Consider the following 22,602-nt stretch of genomic DNA (forward strand, 5'->3'; position numbering starts at 1 on the left):
GCCGACTGGGGTCCCCGGAGACCCCCTCCACTGTTCTGGGGCTGCACAGACAGACGTCCTGAACCCGCACGGCACTCCTCCCGGGGAGCCGGAGTCACCCCCACGCTCCCCCAGCTAGCGCCTCACGCGACGCGCCCAAGCCCCGCCCACTCCTCAGGTAGGCCGTCCACACCAGCCAATCCACGAGAAGCCTGGGCACGGAAGGCGGTGCTTAACCGGCCGGAAGTGACGTATCTGCTTGGCTGGCCCCAGACTCCGCCGATGCTTTCGGCAGCAGCTGAGGCGGCCGAGTGGAAAATGGCTCGGACCGTGGTGGCTGTGGAGGCTTGGGTTGCGGTGGAGGCAGAGGCTCAGGCAGCGTGAGGTGAGGAGCGGTAGGTGCGGCGGGGGCCGGAACCTGGGACCCTGCTCTGCAAATGCGGCGAAGGGCCCCGGGGGTCTTGGGAGGGTCTCTTGCCGCGGCCCCGAGTCCCCCGAGTGCCCGCTTCTGACCCTCCATCCCGTACTCTCGGCGCTGACCTAATCGACTTACCTCCCTCCGGGCCTTGTTTCCATCCAGGCCGTTGCCAGCTGCCCCTCCGAAGGTGCTTGCGTCCCACCAGGACCCTCTCGTCGGGGGCGGAGGGGGTCGCGCCTGGGAGTTAGTTTTGTCCCAAGGGGGGAGGAGAAGCCACCCCCTGGTTCTCGGGACCCGGCCGGAGCCGCGATGGCCGGTCCTACCCTCTGGTCGAATTGTTGGATTCTGGCGACTGTGTGTGCTGCACTTCTCAGCTGTGACCCGCATCCCCCCACCCCCGCTGCTTTTCTCCTCCTTGTCCCATCTCCGGCTTTGGGGGCGAACGATCCTTTTTCTCCAACCCCACCCCCACCCCGGTTCCTTTTTTTTTTTTTTTTTTTTGCCGCGAATCCACTTGCTTCGGGGAAGACAGTATTATTTCAGTGTGTATTTAGTGCATCATCTTTCTGGGAGGGCGATCAGATTAAAAATATTTGCTTAACTCTTCCTGAATGACGGAGGAACAATAAATAATTGAAGGGAAAAAAGCGCATGCTTATTTTCCTCACTAAATGGTTTGGCTTTAAGAACGAGATTCTCCAGCTGTGGAATTTTTTCTGGGGGGAGCAGGGATTGAGGAGGGAAATGAGGAAGGAGAAAAGTAAGTGAGGAATAAAGTCTGGAGATACAGAACGTGGAAGAGAGAGCCTGTGGTGGTTCTTTCCCTATATTAGCCTGATGGAAGTTCAGGTTGTAATTATATTTTTATTTTGAACAGTGGGTGTTGAATTGGGTGTAAGGAAGGAGGCCTTTCTCTGTGAACAAGATTACTTCTTAGAGAGGTACCCTAAAATCTTTCCAGGTGGGTGTCAGGCAGAAAAGTTCTGTTGGGAAAATTGTGTAACATACTGGAGCAGCAAAGCCACAGATTAGAAGAGATGCAGAAAAAAGAAAGCTATTCTTAGAAGAGTGGTGAAGACGTAGTATAAAAAGAGGGACGGCCATAGGGGGCTCCAGGAACACTGATTCCAGGAGAGACTTTGTACCTTTGCCTCCTTGGCTTGTGATTAAGTTTCCACATAAGACACCTCTCAGCAACTCTGCCAGGGCTGGGGCTGATGCTCTTATTCGTCGTAGCAAATTAGACCGAAGTGCGTTGGTTGAGGTCTGTACCGTCGAAGATAACTGCTTGTTGAATATTACCAGTCTTTGAGTACTGAAAAGCATTTTGACTGAATTACTTAACTCAAACCTAATTCATGAGTGATTTTACATAGGCTTGAAGTAATTTTGCCTAAATTAATAGATTCTAAAACAATTTTTTTTTACGAAAATCTCTGTTGTGATTTGTGTTCTGTATGCAGTGTTGCTTGCAGTTTTTCTTGGCAAGCAATATAGTGTTTCCGTCCATAGGTTTCACAACTTTTTCTATTTCACGGAATATAAAAGTTGGCATGCTTGCATTCTAGAAACTATAACTTTATGTAATTAGTTGTATGCTAAGCATATGATTCTTTGTTTTTCTCTTCTGTAAATGGTTCTAAAATTTTCAATTAATTGGAGATTGCTGCATCAGTTTCCATGTCCAGGAATCCTTCTTTATCTAGCCCAATGTTTTTGCACTTAGTAAGCACATTAAATAAATGAACTTACACCTAACCAAGAGTATTGAATTTCCCAAGAGTTCAGAGTTCTTATCAGAGCATCAGAGCAAACTTTTCAGAGCAACAGGGTGAAGCACTTTTTTTTTAATGTTTTGTAACTTGTGTTTCTTTGATAATATAAATTATCCATTTTTATTGTATTTGCTGTATTCCAAAAATAATTTAAGACAGGTAAATGATAAAGGTGAATGTTTTAGTGCAGTTCATTCACACAGTACACGATGTGATTACCTGAGTAAGGCTAAGAATTGACCGTATGGAAGATCTTGTTTTCAGAGGGCCTATAGGGGTGTCTGGTACAGCAGTGGTTCTAGTAATAGAAAAATGAATGAGATAGTGCTTGTCCCCAGTAAGTTCTCTAGTCCATCTGGGGGAGACAAACACAAATTATAACAGTATGGTTATAAGGGCATATAAGGGTTGTGGATCCAAAACACTAAAAAGGATGTGATCACCTGGGCTGAGAGATGGAGAGGGAATGAGTGCATCCCATGAGGACAGAGATGCTCAAATTGAGTCTCAAAGGGTGAATTCCTTTTATTAATGAGGGCAGGATAGAGGTTATCAGCTTCCAGACCCTGCTACTGTTTAATACCTCTGGTACCTTGTTTTTTTCATTTGAGAGTTGGACTACATCTAAATCAATGATGTCCAGTAGAAATATTAAATGACAGCCACGTATGTAAGATATTGTACATTTTCTTGGTAAATCTTGAAATCTGGTGAACATTTTACACTTAAAACATATCTTACTTTGGACTAGCTACTTGTCAAGCACTCAATAGGTGTTTGTGGTTAGTACATACCATCTTAGACAATGCAGATCTAGCATATGAAAATTCTGCTTTTCTGTCTTGGATTCCTGCTTGAAAAGGAAAAGCAACTCCTATGAGAAATGTATAAATGTAGTAATTTATAATTTCTAGTCATTTTGATAGTAGTCATATATGATGTTCTTTTGATTGGAATTATAGTCATACTTGAAAATGATGTTGCTGTAGGAGATTTTTCAGGTTGTTCATAGGGTTTTGGTTGGGACTAGAAGAAACTTTGTTTTCCCTGTGTCTGGTGCAGTCACATTTTGAAATATCTTTATTTTGTGTTTTTATATATACTTTGTATCTCTCCTTGTCTCTGCAGTCTGTTATTTATAACATGTGATGGATTCAAAATACAGTGAGATAGTGCACATGGACATTTTAGGCAGTTAAAAATGGAGATTTGTACAATTTTAAACTACATTTTGGATTTCTTAAAATTTTTATTTCAGCTATTTGGGTACAAAAGTGAATGGGGTTTTTAAACACTCTTGATTTTAATAGATTAGAAGGCAGTTATTATTGGTTTAGCAGTGTATTTATCTTTTAACCTTGAGAATGAATTAAGATACTATAAAATGAACATCCCTACTGTTAAACATATGGCTTTCTGTTAGTCTTACAGTACAAAAGTTACATTATTGATAAATGATGTACAGTGCTGATTCACTTAATTTGTTGTGCATTGAGTTTGGTTTAAAAAAAAAAACAGAGGCTTATTTTAGTCATGATAACTATGACTAACAATGATAAAGTGGGCTTCCCTGGTCACAGTGGTTCAGAATCCGCCTGGCAGTGCAGGGTACACGGGTTCAAGCCCTGGTCCAGGAAGATCCCACATGCTGTGGAGCAGCTAAGCCCATAAACCACAACTACTGAGCCTGTGCTCTAGAGCCCGCGAGCCACAACTACTGAAGCCACAACTACTGAAGCCCACATACCTAGAGCCCGTGCTCTGCAACAAGAGAAGCCACTGCAATGAGAAGCCCAAGCACCGCAACCAAGAGTAGCCCCCGCTCGCTGCAACTAGAGAAAGCTTGCGCACAGCAACAAAGACCCAATGCAGCCAAAAATAAATAAATAAAATTAAATTAAAAAATTTTTAAAAATGATAAATTATATCCTTACATTTGTATTGATTAATGATTATAGAGTAAGTAATGCTCCCCTCTCCCCCAAACCTTATTCTCTGAAATAAATGGGGCAGGTATTTTCTCATTTTCTTGAAGAGGAAAATGAGACCCAGTGAAGTTGTGACTTGTTTAGAATAACACATTAGCGGTATTGCTTGAATTTACAGTGTCTTACAATGCTAAGCCTAGAGTTCTTTTCATTGCATCTCTTCTGTAGTACTTCAGTGTTTAGATACATAGCACTTAACAGATTTTGGAGTGTGTATCAATGGGTACTTCCTGCCTTTAAGGAATTTATATTCCAACTTGGAGAGACCAACTACAATACATATAGCAGAAAGTAATTTCGTTATTAAAAATTATTAATGGGAAAGAAAAAATGTAAGGGATAGTATAGTTACATTTAAAATAGATGAGTTAACCAGGCAAGATGTTTGATTTTTGAGTAGAGGGTTTAGATCTTAAACTATTACTGTAGGAAGAAGGTGATGAAGTGTTAAGGACAGAATTATTTCAGTGTACCGGGAACAACTTGGGGAAAAACTTAGATAAGAGAGAAAGTATAGCTTTAAGGAAGGATTTGCAAAGTTTATTTAAAAAGATAAAGGCAAGACAGAGGTGAAGTAGGAAATGAGAATAGACATCTGCAATATAAATTTAGAGGCCAGTGGTCAGAACTTTTATATTATTTGGATGATTCAGGAAATCTTAGCACGTGCTGTGAACTTGTTGAGGCTTGAGTAGTGTGGAAGACGTGGCTAAGAGTACGGAAAGAGAGGTTGTTGACTATAATGAGCAGTAGAGTAATGTGAGTTCCTGTTAAATGAGTAGGGATTTCATAAGAATTTTACTATGAGAAAAGAATAGGCAGTGTTCATAAAGGAAAATCGGTTAAAAATTTTTCAATATGGGTAATTCTAATTGAAGCAGGTCATTTTTTAAAAGAGTATTTTCCTATAAAAACTGAAATTGGCAGTTTACTTTCAGAAAATAGTAGTAGAAGCAGGAAGATGTTAAGTATTGTTAAAGTTCTACTGTGGAATGTGGGGAAAAAGCAAAGGCAGTCCTTCTAGATAAAGGGGTGGGGAATATGAGAGGAGACAGTAGAATGAAATCAAAGGTAAGAGGTACTTACCTTCTGGTGAGGTGGGAAAAGAACATGGATGTTGATGGGAGAGATACGTGCACTTAAATACCTGCCTAATTAGGGACCAGGAAAACACTTTTTCAAATGTTTTATTTGCAGTTTTGGAAATTATGCAAAGCAGGTATCCCCTACCCCCCGTAAACTCTAAAGGAGACCTAATTACCTGTAAACAAAACCATAGTGCTGTGAGTAGCCATAACCAGATTGATTTATTAAGTCACTTTATATGTGTTCATAATGTAATTTATAACTGTTCTGACTCTTCTTTTTAGTTGTTGTTTCTTTTTAATTTATTTTTGGCTGCGTTGGGTCTTCGTTGCTGAGCGTGGGCTTTCTCTAGTTGTGGCCAGCGAGGGCTACTCTTGGTTGCAGTGCTCCGGCTTCTCATTGCAGTGGCTTCTGTTTGTTGCGGAGCTCGGGCTCTAGGCATGTGGGCTTCAGGAGTTGTGGCAAGTTGTGGCACGCGGGCTCAATAGTTGTGGCGCACGAGCTTAGTTGCTCCGTGGCATGTGATACCTTCCCAGACCAGGGCTCGAACCCATGTCCCCTGCATTGGCAGGAGGATTCTTAACCGCTGTACCACCAGGGAAGTCCCTTCTTTTTAGTTTAGTGTGTAAGTGTTTTTTAGACTATAGCGCTGAGTTGGGAAATGTGCTCTTTGTCTCGAGACTATAGCCTGGTTTCATCTGACTGGATCTCATGATGACATTTATCAGACTGGAATTCTGCCTGTATTAAAATACATGACATGGGAGCTTCCCTGGTGGCGCAGTGGTTGAGAATCCGCCTGCCAATGCAGGGGACACGGGTTCAAGCCCTGGTCAGGGAAGATCCCACATGCCGCAGAGCAGCTAAGCCCGTGCACCACAACTGCTGAGCCCGTGTGCCACAACTACTGAAGCCCGCGCACCTAGAGCCTGTGCTCCACAACAAGAGAAGCCACAGCAGTGAGAAGCCCGCGCACCGCAACGAAGAGTAGCCTGCGCTCACTGCAACTAGAGAAAGCCCGCGCTCAGCAACAAAGACCCAACGCAGCCAAAAAAAAAAAAAAAAAAACCTGAACAGTTACAGTGTCATGTCATGTTTTTGTTTGTTTGTTTTGTTTAACTCAGATTTATTGATATATAATTTACTTATAGTAAAATGTATCTGTTTTAGGTGTACAGCTCTATAAATTTTGAGAAATAGTGACAGTGTGTAACTGCCACCACCACAATTAAGATATGGAATAATTCAGCCGCTTTAGAAAGTGTCCTTTTGCCCCTTGTAATTGTTTCCTCCCACTCACCCTCCAGTCTCTGGCAACAACTGATTTTTTTCATTTCTATAGTTTGTTTTTTTTTTTAAGTTGTTGGGGGTAGGAGTTTGTTAATTTATTTATTTTTGCTGTGTTGGGTCTTCGTTTCTGTGCGAGGGCTTTCTCTAGTTGTGGCAAGCGGGGGCCACTCTTCATCGCGGTGCGCAGGCCTCTCACTATCGCGGCCTCTCTTGTTGCGGAGCACAGGCTCCAGACGCGCAGGCTCAGTAGTTGTGGCTCACGGGCCTAGTTGCTCCGCAGCATGTGGGATCCTCCCAGACCAGGGCTCGAACCCGTGTTCCCTGCATTAGCAGGCAGATTCTCAACCACTGCGCCACCAGGGAAACCCCCTCATTTATATAGTTTTGCCTTCCAGGAATGTCATGTAAATTGGCATCCTACGGTACCTATAGCCTTCTAAGTCTGGCTTCTTTCACTTAGCATAATGTTTTGAGATTCAATAAACCCTTTAAAAGAAAGAAACCAAACTAATTTTTAGAACAGTTTTAGACTACAGAAAAATTGTTAAGATAGTACAGAGAATTCCCATAAACTCTGGACCTGGCTTCCCTTATTGTTTTTTTTATGTTTGTAAACTATATTTGCTAATTGTCAAAAACACAAGATTCTAGAATTAAGTTTTTTGTGTGGAAATTGTGTGAAGGTTTCTGTCATGATGACTTTCTAATGACTTTTATTGTAAATTATATATAACAAAATTTGTCATTTAACCAATTTTAAGTGTACAGTTAATTCAGTGACATATGTACAATGTTATGCAACCATCACCACTATTTCCAAAATTTTTCATCACTCCAAACAGAAACTCTGTACCCATTAAGCAGTAACTACCCATTCCCCTTCATCCTAGCTCCTGGTAATTGCTAATCTACTTTCTGTCTGTATAACTCTACTTAATTGCCAAGATATGGAAGCAAGCTAAGTGTCCATCAACAGATGAATTGGTAGAGATGTAGTATATACACACACACACACACACACACACACACACACACACACTGGAATACTACTGAGCCATAAAAAGAAGGAAATTTTGCCATTTGCAACAATATGGGTGCACTTGGAGGATATTATGCTAGGTGAAATAAGTCAGACAGAGAAAGACAAATATTATATGATATCACTTAAATGTGGAATCTAAAAATACAATAAACTAATGAATATAACAAAAAAAGAAACAAACTCACAGATATAGAGAATAAATTAGTGGTTACCAGTGGGGAGAGGGAAGGGGAGAGGGGCAATATAGGGGTAGGGGATTAAGAGGTACAAACTATTATGTATAAAATAAGCTATAAGGATATATTGCACAATACAGGGAATATAGTCAGTAGTCTATAATAACTATAAATGGAATGTAACCTTTAAAAATTGTGGGGAATTCCCTGGTGGTCCAGTGGTTGGGACTCCACACTCTCACTGCTGAGGGCCCGGGTTCAATCCCTGGTCGGGGAACTAAGATCCAACAAGCTGTGTGGCGTGGCCAAAAATTATTTAATTAATTTATTTATTTAAAATTAAACTAATTTATTTATTTATTTTGCCTGCATTGGGTCTTTGTTGCTGCACGTAGGCTTTCTCTAGTTGTGGCGAGTGGGGCTACTCTTTGTTGCGGTGTGTGGGTTTCTCACTGCGGTGGCTTCTCTTGTTGTGGAGCACTGGCTCTAGGCATGCGGGCTTCAGTAGTTGTGGCACACAGGCTGTAGAGCACAGCCTCAGTAGTTGTGGTGCACGGACTTAGTTGCTCCGTGGCATGTGAGATCTTCCCAGGCCAGGGCTTAAACCCCTGTCCACTGCATTGGCAGGCAGATTCTTACACTGCGCCACCAGGGAAGAAGTCCCTATCCTTTTTAAAAATTATAGTCATTCTAGTAGGCGTGAAGTGGTATCTCATTGTGGTTTTGATTTGCGTTTCCCTAATGAATAATAACGTTGAGCATCTTTTCATGTGCTTATTGGCAGTAAGCTGCCTGGTTTTTTTTGGCCATGCCAGGAGGCTTGTGGGATCTTAGTTCCCCAGCCAGGGATCAAACCTGCGCCCCCTGCAGTGGAAGTGCAGTCTTAACCACTGGACCGCCAGGGAAGTCCCTAAGCTGCCTTTTTAAATGGTAGGAACAGGGACTTGCCTGGTGGTCCAGTGGTTAAGAATCCACCTTCCAATGCAGGGGATGCGGGTTCGATCCCTGGTTGGGGAACTAAGATTCCACGTGCCGCAGGGCAACTAAGCCCACACGCCGCAACTACTGAGCCCACACACTCTGGAACCTACACACTGCACTGAAAGATCCCGCATGCCGAAACTAAGATCCCACGCAGCCAAAAATAAATAAATAAATATTTTTAAAAAATGGGACTTCCCTGGTGGCGCAGTGGTTAAGAATCTGCCTGCCAATGCAGGGGACACAGGTTTGAGCCCTGGTCTGGGAAGATCCCACATGCCGCAGAGCAACTAAGCCCATGTGCCACAACTACTGAGCCTGTGCTCTAGAGCCTGTGAGCCACAACTACTGAAGCCTGCGCGCCTAGAGCCTGTGCTCCGCAACAAGAGAATCCACCACAGTGAGAAGCCCGTGCACCGCAGGAAGAGTAGCCCCTGCTCGCTGCAACTAGAGACAGCCCACATGCAACAATGAAGACCCAATGCAGTCCCCCCCGCAAAAAAAAAAGGTAGGAATGTACTGATGGTTGTTCCAATAGTTGAACAGGTGTAATGCATGTCTCTTGAAAATATTTATTTATTTGGTTGCATGGGGTCTTAGTTGCAGCAGGTGGGCTCCTTAGTTGCAGCACATGGGCTCCTTAGTTGTGTCAGGTGAGCTCCTTAGTTGTGACACCAGGGTTCCTTAGTGCGGTTTGCCAGCTCCTTAGTTGCAGCATGCGGGCTCCTTAGTTTTGTCATGCAAACTCTTAGTTGCAGCATGCGTGTGGGGTCTAGTTACCTTACCAGGGATCGAACCCGGGCCCTCCGCATTGGGAGTGCAGAGTCTTATCCACTGCACCACCAGGGAAGTCCCGTAATACATGTATTTTTTTATGCCTGTTATATACTAAGAGCATATGTATATTATTTTATTTAACCCTGACTACGCTGTAAGATACCTGTGTTTTACAGATGAGAAAACTAAGACAAAGGCAGATTAAGTAAATTGTTTAGGAATATACAGTAAGAGGAAGGTCTGATATTTGAGCTTGGGTCTTGCTGCTACTTCATTTTCTTCTCTTTGTTATCACTGTTGTTCTATAAAACTAGTAATTTCATGCATTTGATGTCATGTGAAAATAGAATTTTGTTAGCCATAGAAATTGATGGAGTTTAGGAGAAAAATTCCAGCAGTATTCATGTCAGTTTTTCATTATTATTCCCCATTTGGTGATTCTTAGTTGCAATCCAGTTTTATTTTCTCCTACCTTAAGCCATGTTGGAAATGGAGGCATATACCATAACAGCACAGAAGCTTACTGTTATTTGCCATGTTGAAATTGGGGTAATGTCAGGGTATATTTAATGATTCATGTTAAATGAATGAACAATAAAGTAGTCCAAAGTTCAGTAATTATCTTCACAAAACAATACTACTGTTGGGATTCTGGGTTAGATTGAAAACTGCTTTGTCAGTAAAATGTCTTTGAACAGGAACCTCTTGCTGTGACAGTATCCCCACCTTTGTCCCATTCCCAGCCACATACAGTGATACGCATAAGCAGATATAGAAAGTTGTTCTGGATGAATGCTCTGGTTGTGAACCCCTTATGTGTAGAATGCTGCTCGTAAGAGCTGAAGGTGGTATAATGACTGCTAGTTACTTATTGGACTACAGCGTAGCTGTTGATTTTTGTCAAAATGGGAGAATTAAGCCCTTTATTAATTGCTTATAATATTGGGCAAAGCATAATTGTAAGTGTGGTATAGAGGTTAAAGAATGCGAGAGCCAGGCTCAGCTCATACATCTTTAAACTTGTGAAGAACCTTGGGAAGTCTCTTTTCTTAGCTTTTCCCATGACTTCACTCTTTTCTTATGTCCAGGTTATGGTTCCAATTTCATCTTTTCTCTCATTCTACTATTAAAAATATTACCCCCCATCTAAATCATTCTCTATTACTTTTTTCCCCACATTTTATTTACTGTCTAAACTTATCTTTTTTGTTTGCTTGTTTAAATCAAGCCACTTAACATTTCCATTGCTGTCATCCTAATTCAAGTTATTACTGGTTCTTTCCTGTACCATTTCAGTTATTTGTTAATTGGTCTCCTGGTTTCCATTTTTGTTTTTCTTACATCTGTTTTCCATAGAGCAAATAGAGATCTTTGAACAACGCAAATCACGTAAATGTCTTTGCATAAAACACACCTTTGGCTTCCTATTACGCCTAATAATTGAATATGCTAGTTTTCCCCTCCTTGGAGGTATATTAAGTTTAATTATAAAAGTTCATATTGATAGATGGAGGTTTTAGGATTATTATTTTTTTGAGAGAAGATTTTTGATTTTGGATAATAGAGCTTGGTGGTTTAACTTATTCTTGATTCTTGTCAAAAAACATTTCACTAAAATTCCACTAAAATTAGGTTGAAGTAAGGAAGTTTTACTGTGGCATAACCCTAAACATAGAAATATAACTCTGCACGTTTAACGTATCTAAATTTGGAAAAAAATGATTAAATTGTACAAGTGAAATTATTATAGAAACCTCCCTGGTTCTTTAGGAACAGACTCTCTAGATATTATATGTATATTTAAAAAATTTTTATTTATTTATTTTGGCTGCATTGGGTCTTTATTGCTGCGTGCAGGCTTTCTCTAGTTGTGGCGAGTGGGGGCTACTCTTCGTTGTGGTGTGTGGGCTTCTCATTGCGGTGGCTTCTCTTGTGGAGCAGGGGCTCTAGGTGCATGGGCTTCAGTAGTTGTGGCATGCGGGCTCAGTAGTTGTGGCTTGTGGGCTCTATAGCACAGGCTCAGTAGTTGTGGCACATGGGCTTAGTTGCTCCACGGCATGTGGGATCTTCCTGGACCAGGGCTCCAACCCGTGTCCTCCACATTGGCAGGTGGATTTTTAACCAGTGTGCCACCAGGGAAGTCCCTAGATATTATATTGATTTGACCTTAACTCCACCAATGTTAGTAAAACCTGAAGCTGTTTCTTTCAGGTAGTTGTTTAATCGTATTACTCTGCAACCCCACTAGGTTAATTGTCTGGTGTATTTTTATCTTATTTTGTCTTCGCAACTTGAGATTTGCTTGGTGATGTCTTTCTTCACTTATAGAAAGTTTGTGGCCATTTTCTCTTCAAATATTTCTTCTGTTCAGTCTCTCTATCCTCTCCTGGGACTCCAAATACATGTATGTTACACCATTTGAAATTGTCCCGTAGAACTCAGGCATGCTATTTTACCTCTCCCCCTCTTTTTTTCTCTTTTAGTTTGAATATTTTCTTTTGATTTGTTTCTGAGTTTACCAGTCTTTTCTTTGTTGTTAAGTCCATCTAATTAATTCTTCATTTCTGATATATTTTTCCTTTCTGATATTTCTTTTTCATTCTTTAAATAATTTGTATTACTCTGCTGTAATCCTCCTCTGCTTCATGTATATCATCTACCTCTTGTGCTAAATTTAGCATTTTCATGCTAATTACTTTAAAATTCCTATTTGACAATTTCAGCATTTGGGCCATCTCTGTGTCTGCTTATTTTGACTGTTTCTAATACCATGGGCCACATTTTCTTGTTTGTCTTATAATCTTTGATTATATGCCAGACAACTTATATAAAACAAGAGTAGATACTGAAGTTTACTTATTATTTACTTAATATTTGCCTCCAAAATGCCCTGTATTCTGTCAGGCCGTTAAATTGAGAAAGTTTGATTTATAAGTAAAATGGGTCCGTGCTCTGTTGCAGCTTTAATTTGATTCGATTCACCACTACATTGAAATACTTTGGGGCAGAATTATAACTTTCTCTTTAGGAGGATTTGGGATCTGAGCATTGACTTGATTCCAGAGATTTGTTCTGCAGCCTAGCTACCAGCTTTTTGGGTTGCTGGGAAGTTTCTTTGTTCTCTAGTCCTGCTTTCTGTGTCTCATGAGATCTCTGTCTTGCTTCCATTACCCCAGCCTCTGGAGGGCAGCTGTCTTACAGTCTTAAAGGCCTGGAATGCCTTGGGGGGCTTTTTCTCAGCTCTCCTGCTATGTCCTGAGCCACTGGTAGCTGAGAGCTTGGAGTGCTATGATGGATTTCTCCCTGCTCACCTCCCCGGTCTTTTTTAGGGGCAGGTGGCTGCCTTGTACTTCAGGGAGGCCCACGAACCTCACAGGGGATCTCTTTCAGCTCTTCTGCCATGTCCCCAGCTTTCACTATGCTAGCTGTGCCTTTAGTGAAGACCCATGGAAAAGATTTGGTGGGTGGGTACAGACTTGTTCACGGGCCTAGCCGCTCCGCGGCATGTGGGATCTTCCCAGACCGGGGCACGAACCCGTGTCCCCTGCATCGGCAGGCGGACTCTCAACCACTGCGCCACCAGGGAAGCCCTTATAATTCTTAATCTAGTGTTTTAGACCACTCAGACTTGCCTCTATCTCTTCTCAGAATGGTAATCTGTCATGCTAGCCTACATGTGACTGTTAAAAGTCTGGCTTATTTCTCCTTATTCCTGTCTACAGTGCATTCCTCCTCCTCCTGCTGTATCAGGGTTGAGAGTAGTGATGGGACTGCTTCTCCTGTGAAGGGTTTATCACTTTCTGGAATTTAATTTATTTGTTTTTTTTATGTCCTCTACTCTCTGATGTCTTAAAACTATTTTTTTTAGCTTATTTAGATTGTTTTTTATTGTTGGCATGAGAGTGACAGTCTCTTGCCACTTTGTATATCCTAGTAAGAGAAAAACCCTCTATTACATATTTATCACCTTTGTTTTAAAATAGCCTGCAAATGATGAAATATTTAAAACTCTACCAAAGTTTAGATAGTGAAAAGTAAATCTGGGCTTCCCTGGTGGTGCAGTGGTAAAGAATCCGCCTGCCAATGCAGGGGACACGGGTTCGAGCCCTGGTCCGGCAAGATCCCACATGTCACGGAGCAGCTAAGCCCATGCGCCACAACTACTGAGCCTGCGCTCTAGAGCCCACAGGCCACAACAACGGAGCCCACGTGCCACAACTACTGAAGCCTGCACGCCTAGAGCCCATGCACAACAACGAAGAGTAGCCCCCGCTCGCCGCAACTAGAGAAAGCCCGCGCACAGCAAAAAAAAACCCAACGCAGCCAAAAATAAATAGATAAATAAATAAATTTATATTAAAAAAAAGGTAAATCTGCTTTCCATCATTGGCTCTTCCCAGTCCTCCCTTTTTAGTTATTGACTTAGTAGTTTCTTGCCTCTATCACCTCAGTCTCCTAAGGTTTCTCTTCCTTTGCAAGTCAGACCCTTCCAACTATGCTTCTGATTCTCTTTTTCAACACTACCCAGTATCTGAGCTAGTATTTATCTCCTGTCTCTTGTGCCCTTCAATCTTTGTGCCCTGAATCCTTCTCTTCAACCTACCACATGTTGAAATCCTTTCCCATTTTAAACAGCCATTCCTGACACCTCCTCTTGTCTACCTAGTTCCTTTTACTGTCAAAGAATATGCCCTTTTTACTTCTAATTCCTTACTTTTTCAGTTTTCTATACTTATTTAAATCACTAATGAGGATCTGGGGGTGGGGAATGAGGAGTGACTGCTAATGGGTAGAGTTACTTTCGGGGGTGATGAGAATGTTCCGAAATCTGGTAGTGGTCACACAATTCTGAATATACCAAAAACAACTAAATTGTATGCTTTAAGTGGATGAATTTATAATAAGTTAATTAGATCTCAGTAAAGTTATTAAAATAATCACAAATGAGGTCTTAAATCTAGAGTTTTTTCAGTCTTCATCCTGTGTCATCTCTGTAGTTCTGACAATAGTGACATCTCCATTTTAGGACATCCTATTTCCTTATTTCTGTTACCAGTCTTTATACTTATCTGTTGTTTTCCTTTGACCTTTTGTTTCCTGTTTAAGTATTTGTGGCCCTCATGATTTCTTTTTTCTCTCTTTGCTCTATGCATTATCCCAGTTCAGTCTCTACTTTTATGACTTTATTCAGTTCTTTAGTTTTGCATAGATAAGAAGGTTCATCTCTAGCCAAATCGCTCTGTTGAGCCCAACGCCAGTATTTTATTTATTTATTTATTCATTCCAGTACGCGGGCCTCTCACTGTTGTGACCTCTCCCGTTGCGGGGACGCACAGGCTCAGTGGCCATGGCTCACGGGCCCAGCCGCTCTGCGGCATGTGGGATCTTCCCAGACCGGGGCATGAACCCGTGTCCCCTGCATTGGCAGGCGGACTCTCAACCACTGAGCCACCAAGGCCAGTATCTTAAATTAGCAAGTAGAGATGAACTGTATTTCCCACAAGTACTTAAAATGGTAATGTGTTTCAGTCTGTCTAAAAAACATGGGGCTCTGAAGAACCGTTCTGAAAATATATACACATGATTTTCTTCCCTCAGAGAATGAAATTAATGGTTTATTATTTGGCACATTTAAGATGATTTCTAAGTACTTTAAATGAAAATGAATGCAACAAGAGTGGATTAAAAATCTGTTGTAGCTCTTAGGTTAAAATATTAATTTTGAGTCTATTTTTGTGTACTCTTGAGTATGTTACAGAATACCGAAGACACTCCACAGTGACGAACTGCTTCCTCCTTGTTCCAGGACTGTTCTAGGTGCTTGGGGATACAAGGGTGAACCCAACAGATAAATCCCAGCTTCATGAATTTTATAGTCTAGTGGGGAAACATAGACAATAAAATAAATAACTAAAATATACAGTATTTTGGATGGTACTGCATGCTAAGAAGAAAATAAGTAAAGTGCATAGGCAGTTGAGTCAGAGAAAGTTGTGGTTATAACTAGGTTATCAGGGAGGACTTTACTCATATGTTACCTTCTCAATAAAGACTTGAAGGAGGCGAGAAAGCGAGTCATTCGGCTATCCAGGGGAAGAACAGTCCAGTCAGAGAAAACAGAAGAGCAAAGCCTCTGAGTGAGAAACATGATGTATTTGAGGAACAAGGAGGCTCATGTGACAGTAGCAGAGAGGAGAGTTATAGGAGAGAAGAAATAGGGGACCAGATATTAGAGTGCCTCGTGGACTATTGTGAAGATTTTATCTTTTCTCTGAGATAGGAGCTGTTGCAAGTTCTGAGCATAGGGGTGAGATGATCTTTTTCAATATCACTGTGGCTGCTGTGTTGAGAATAGTGTGAAGGGGCAGGATGGAGGGGTGCTGGAGACAGATTGGGAGGCTATTTCACTAATCCAGGCAAGAGATGATGGTTGGTCTAGGGTGGTAGCAGGAATACAATGAAGAAATGCTCAAATTCAGAAATATTTGAAGGTAACGCCTCTAAGATTTTATGTACATATCCATAACTATCTCATAGAGCAGGGGTGCCCAACCCCCAGGCCGCGGACTAGTACCGGTCCGTGGCCTGTTAAGAACCGGGCTGCACAGCAGGAGGTGAGTGGTGGGTGAGGGAGCGAAGCTTCATCTGCGGCTCCGCATTGCTCCCCATCACTCCCCATCACTCACATTACCGCCTGAACCATTCCCTACCCCCCCATCGCCCCACCCCCATCCATGGAAAAATTGTCTTCCAGGAAAGTGGTCCCTGGTGCCAAAAAGGTTGGGGACCGCTGTCATAGAGCCACTACCAAACATTGCTGCCTTCCTGACAAGCTATAATTGAATTAAGATTTTCTAATTTAATTCAAATAAGCAAAATAAATAAACTGGGTATACATACAATGGTGAGAGTGTGCAGTCATCTATCTCAGTGATAGGAATATCTTACTATTCATTTTTAAATGTTTTACTTGTGTTTTTAAATGCAATGTATATTTTTTTACATAAATTGATCATGTTATGTGCAGTGCCCATTAAGTGATTCACAGATGGTGAAAACTTGAAAAACCATATTTTATAGTTTGTTGTTTTCTTTTACAGTCTTAACGCTTTCCCCATATCCCTTAATGAGTTAGGGCAGTGTCCTTAATTTAGCCTATAGATTGGCAAATGACAAAGGACAGTATAGCTCTTGTATTTTTTTACGGCATCACTAAAAAGTTGAACTTCTTGTGTTCACATAATTTGCCACGTGTGGGTAAGAAAAATCCCAACATACTATTCGTAATGCAGGTGTTCTTTATTTTTCACATACCATGTATAATATAGACATGAAAATGTATTTAAAATATGTGGGGAGTGGATTCTTTTATATTGTGAAATAACAGAAAAAAGTGCATAAATCGTATATGATTGTTTAACAAATAATTGTAAAACCAACACTTGTGTAACCAGTTGCAACGTTAGAAACTAGAATGTTGCTGGTATTCCAGAAGTCCCCAGTGTACTTCTCCCTTACCATAAATCTCTCCTCCCTCCATGAGTAACCACTATTCTAACTTTTGATAATCCTTTCCTTTTCTTTGAAGTTATACCGTTATGTAAGCATTCTTAAACAATGTAGTTTAGTTTTTCATGTTTTTGAACTTTATGTGAATGGAATCGTTGTATGTATTTTTGTCTCTCCATTTGCTTAACATTATGTTTCTAAGTTTTAGCCATTTTTTATGGTTCTAATTCGTTCATTGGCGTTGATGTACAGAATTCCATTGAATGAACTACAATGTAATAAATAAACATTTGGTCTTTGTCCCTGGTTCCTGTCATACAACTCCTAAAACTCTTGGAATCTCCAGACCATTGTCTTTTTGTATGTTAATAAGATGACTGTTGTCTGGGATCCCTGGATAGTTTCTGGATGAGGGCTGGTTGCCAGAAAGACCAAGGTGTGACTGCAGGTTTGGAACTTTGAGCCCTACCCCCTGACCTCTGGGGAAGAGAGAGGAGCTAGAGATTGAGCTAATCAATGACCAGTGATTTAATCAGCCATACCTATGTAATAAAATCTCCGTAAAAACTCTTTTTAAAAAAAATTTGTTATTTTATATTTGAATATAGCTGATTTTTAAAAAATATTTATTTAGCTGCGCCCTGTCTTAGTTGTGGCATGCAGGATCTTTAGTTGTGGTATGTGAACTCTTAGATGCCTCATGTGGGATCCTCGTTCCCTGACCAGGGATTGAACCCGGGCTCCCTGCATTGGGAGCGTGGAGTCTTAACCACTGGACCACCAGGGAAGTCCCTGGAATATAGCCGATTAACAATGATAGTTTCAGTGCGCAGCAGAGCGCCTCAGCCATACGTATACATGTATCCATTCTCTCCCAAACTGCTCTCGCATCCAGGCTGCCACATAACATTGAGCAGAGTTTCCTGTGCTATACAGTAGGTCCTTGTTGGTTATCCATTTTAAATACAGGAGAGTATACAGTTGATGCCAAACTCCCTAACTTTCCCTCCACCCTTCCCCCCGGTAACCATAAGTTTGTTCTCTAGGTCAATTAGTCTGTTTCTGTTTTATAAATAAGTTCATTTGTATCATTTCTTTTTAGATTCCACATATAAGGATATGTGATATTTCTATTTCTCTCTCTGACTTACTTCACTCAGTATGACAATTTCTAGGGCCATCCATGTTACTGCAAATGGCATTATTTCATTCTTTTTAATCAATGACTAGTGTTTTAATCAACCATGCCTATATAACAAAATCTCTGTAAAAACTCTTAAATGATGGGTTTCAGGGAGCTTCCAGGTTAGTGAACACACTGGGGTGCTGGGAGGGTGGTACTTCAGAGAAGCCATGGAACCTCCGAGCATTTTCCCACCCCCAACTTTGCCCTATACATTTCTTCCATTGGTTGTTCCTGACTTGTTTACTCTATAATAAACTGGTAATGGTAAGTAAGCTATTTTCACGTGTTCTGTGAACCTTACTAGCGAATTATCAAACCTGAGGTGGGATCCTGGGAGCCCCTGATTTGAACCCAAGTTGGACAGAAGTGTGGGTAACCTGGGTATCCAGTACTTGAGACTGGCATCTGCAATGAGAGCAGTCTTGCGGGACTGTGCCTGTTAACCTGTGGAGTCTGACATTAACTCTGGGTAGTGTCTGAATTGAATTGAATTGTGAACATCCATTTGGTGTCTGGGAGAGTTGGAGAACTGGTTGTTGGTGTGGAAAAACCCATACATTTGGTGTCAGAAGTGATGTGTGTAGAAACAGACCATCAACGTATTCTCCTTCATCCGTGTTCGGACAGGTGAAGATTAGGGTTATTTCCTATTTGGGGTAATATGTGCAATGTTATTTGAAGGTTCTTATGTACATATTTTGTGCACATATGCATGAATTTCTTTAGGGTATATACAATGGAATGTAATTGCTGGGCCATAAAGTAAGGGTATCTTCAATTTTTCTATATATGATCCGTTTTCTTTCTTTTTTTAAAAAAATATTTATTTATTTATTTATTCATTTTTGGCTGTGTTGGGTCTTCGTTTCTGTGCGAGGGCTTTCTCTAGTTGCAGCAAGCAGGGGCCACTCTTCATCGTGGTGCGCGGGCCTCTCACTATCACGGCCTCTCTTGCTGCGGAGCACAGGCTCCAGATGCGCAGGCTCAGTAGTTGTGGCTCACGGGCCTAGTCGCTCTGCTGCATGTGGGATCTTCCCAGACCAGGGCTCGAACCCGTGTCCCCTGCATTGGCAAGCAGACTCTCAACCACTGCGCCACCAGGGAAGCCCCTCTTTCTTTTTTTAATATTTATTATTTTTTATTTATTTTATTTTATTTTATTTTATTTATTATTTTTGGCTGTGTCAAGTCTTAGTTGTGGTATGTGGGATCCTTTGTTGTGGCATGTGGGCTCTTCGTCGCGGCATGCGGGATTCTCTCTAGTTGTGGCAAGCTGGCTCCAGAACACATGGGTTCAGTAGTTGCAACAAGCATGCTTAATTGCCCCGCGGCATGTGGGAATCTTAGTTCCCATACCAGGGATTGAACCTGCATCCCCTGAATTGGAAGGCGGATTCTTAATCACTGGACAACCAGGGAAGTCCCTGATCTGTGTTTTCTGAAACAGTTGTACCAACTTAGATTTTCCCATTGTTTCATATTCTTATCACTTAGTATTATAAGATTTAATTTTTTTCCCCAGGGTTATATGTGTGTTGTGGTATCTTACTGTGGTTTTTTTAAAAAATTTATTTTGTTTATTTTTATTTTTGTCTGCGTTGGGTCTTCGTTGCTGCACGTGGGCCTTCTCTAGTTGCGGCGAGTGGGGGCCACTCTTCGTTGCAGTGTGTGGGCTTCTCATTGCGGTGGCTTCTCTTGCTGTGGAGCACGGGCTATAGGAGTGCGGGCTCAGTAGTTGTGGCACGTGGGCTCAGTAGTTGTGGCTCGCGGGCTTTAGAGCACAGGCTCAGTAGTTGTGGTACACGGGCTTAGTTGCTTTGCGGCATGTGGGATCTTCCCGGACCAGGGCTCGAACCTGTTTCTCCTGCTTTGGCAGGTGGACTCCTGACCACTGCGCCACCAGGGAAACCCCAGAATTTTTTATTACATGTATTATTAGTTGGTGGATTTCATGTGTTTGAATGTGTTAGTGTAAATATTGCTTTTTTGAAGACTGCTTTTTCTAACTATTCCTTGTGGGTGTATGGAAATATAATTGATTTCTGTATCATATCCAGCAATCTTGCTGAACTCTGGCATGTAATTCTGTTAATTATCTGCATATTCTTTGGAGTTTTTACTTTATCTGTATGTAATGTTGTTTCTTCCTACGTGATCCTAGCTCTTATTTCTTTTTCTTGCATTTCTGTGCTGTCTAGGAGTCTATAAAATGTTGAATAAAAATGGTGGTGGGCATCCTGGTTTTTGTTCATAGAGGGAAAGCTTTAAAGGTTTTACAATTAATTGTGATTTTTGTTGATACTTACCAAATAAGGAACTTCCCTTCTGTTCATAGTTGGCTAAGAATATCTGTTGAGGTGAATATATGCTTTTCCTAATTTAATTCTTTAATTATTGATGTGGTAAATTGCATTTTGTATTTACTACTAAGTTTGGTTTGCTGTTATTTTTGTTTATTTTATTTTATTTTATTTTTTTGTGGTATGCGGGCCTCTCACTGTTGTGCCCTCTCCCATTGCGGAGCACAGGCTCCGGACGCGCAGGCCCAGCGGCCATGGCTCACGGGCCCAGCCGCTGTGCGGCATGTGGGATCCTCCCGGACCGGGGCACGAACCTATGTCCCCTGCATCGGCAGGCGGACTCTCAACCACTGCGCCACCAGGGAAGCCCGGTTTGCTGTTATTTTGTTTAGAACTTTTTGTGTTTATGTTCATGAGTAAGATTGGTTTATAATTTTCTTGTCTCATCCTTGCCTGGTTTTGTTATCAAAGTTAGAGTAATTTTATAAAATGTTTGGGGAACATACCTTCTTGTCTGTTCTCTGGAAGGGTTTGTGAAAGGTTGTTATTGTTTATTATATGAAGCCAGTGAAGACATCTGGCCTTGCAGTTTTCTTTGATGAAAAAATTTTTGGCAACTAATTCAATTTCTTTAATGGTTATAAGATTATTCAACTTTATATTTTCTATTTGAGTCAGTTTCAGTAAGTTACTGTCCTCTAGGAATTTGTCTACATTTTAAAATTTATTTGGTTAAACTTAATAATATCCTCGTTATCTTTCTAATGTCTGCTGCATGTGTTGGATGTCCCTTTTTTATTCTTGATATTGTTTTTTTTAAAAAATAAATTTATTTATTTATTTATTTTTTGGTTGCATTGGGTCTTTGTTGCTGTGTGTGGGCTTTCTCTAGTTGCAGCGAGTACTCTTGTGGTGTGCAGGCTTCTCACTGCAGTGGCTTCTCGTTGCAGAGCACGGGCTCTAGGCGCACGAGCTTCAGTAGTTGTGGCACATGGGCTCAGTAGTTGTGGCACAGGGGCTTAGTTGCTCTGTGGCATGTGGGATCTTCCTGGACCAGGGCTCGAACCTGTTTCGCCTGCATTGGCAGGTAGATTCTTAACCATTGTGACACCAGGGAAGTCCCTTGGTATTGTTTATTCCTGTCTTATTTTCTTCTTGATCAGCATCACAAGATATCTTCTTAGTGTTTTCAAAAGAACCAACTTTCAGTTTTGTTGATCTTCTCTGTTGTATATTTTTGGTGTTTTGTTTTGTTTTGTTTTGCTTTGCTTTGGGGTTGTTGTTTGTTTGTTTTTTTTTTTTTGCTGCACCACATGGCTTACAGCATCTTAGTTCCCCAAACTTGGGGCCTCCTGCAGTGGAAGCTTGGAGTCCTAACCACTGGACTGCCAGGGAATCCCTCTGTTGTATATTTATATATTTTTTGTATATTTTTTATGCCACTTAATTTCTTCTGTGGTCTTTATTCCCTTTCTACTTTTATTTTGGTGTTACTTTTCTACTTTCATGAGATGGATGCTTAGTTCATTAAGTTTTCAACCTTTCCAGTTTTCTAGCATCATTTAAAACTCTAAATTTTCCTTTATCTACTGTTGCATGTATCCAGCAAATTTTGGTATGATGAATATTTTTTTCCTTTATCTGTGTGTTTATTATCAGTTTAGTATAAAATTAGGTTTAGTATAGCTTTTAAATTGCTATTGCCTCAACATGAGTAAAGGTAAGTGTCTTTACTCTTTTGTGAATTGCTTATTCAAACTCTTTGTCCATCTTTCCATAGGGTTGTTTTCCTTTATGGGCTTTATGTTATATATTACTAAAATAAGTTCTTTCTCTGTGATATGAGTAGCAAATGTTTTTCCCCAGTTTGTTTTTTCATTGACATTTTTAATAGTCAAGTTATTTTTATTTTACTTTTCAGCACCTAGAACAGTGCCTGATTCATAATATACACCCAATGAATATTTACTGAGGAAATGAATAAATTCAGTGGTGCTTGTTTGCCAAACAAAAGTTATTTTTTAAAATGTTTATGTACTTGAATTCTCTTATGGCTTCTAGGTTTTTGAATCACATTACAGCAGCCTTTTTTATG

The 22,602-nt window shown here is 41.0% G+C and overlaps 1 protein-coding gene across 1 annotated transcript in view; it reads left to right on the forward strand.

The window, feature by feature from the left end:
* The first annotated feature begins 233 nt into the window (after window positions 1-233).
* Window positions 234-22,602, forward strand: part of PIK3C2A (phosphatidylinositol-4-phosphate 3-kinase catalytic subunit type 2 alpha) — a 105,070-nt gene continuing 82,701 nt past the window's right edge. The window contains exon 1 of the mRNA XM_079928496.1: window positions 234-364. The gene's annotated coding sequence lies outside the window, so the exon portion shown is untranslated. The remainder of the gene's footprint in view (window positions 365-22,602) is intronic.

Source organism: Stenella coeruleoalba, assembly GCF_951394435.1.
Source record: "Stenella coeruleoalba genome assembly, chromosome: 8".
NCBI classification, from domain to species: domain Eukaryota; kingdom Metazoa; phylum Chordata; class Mammalia; order Artiodactyla; family Delphinidae; genus Stenella; species Stenella coeruleoalba.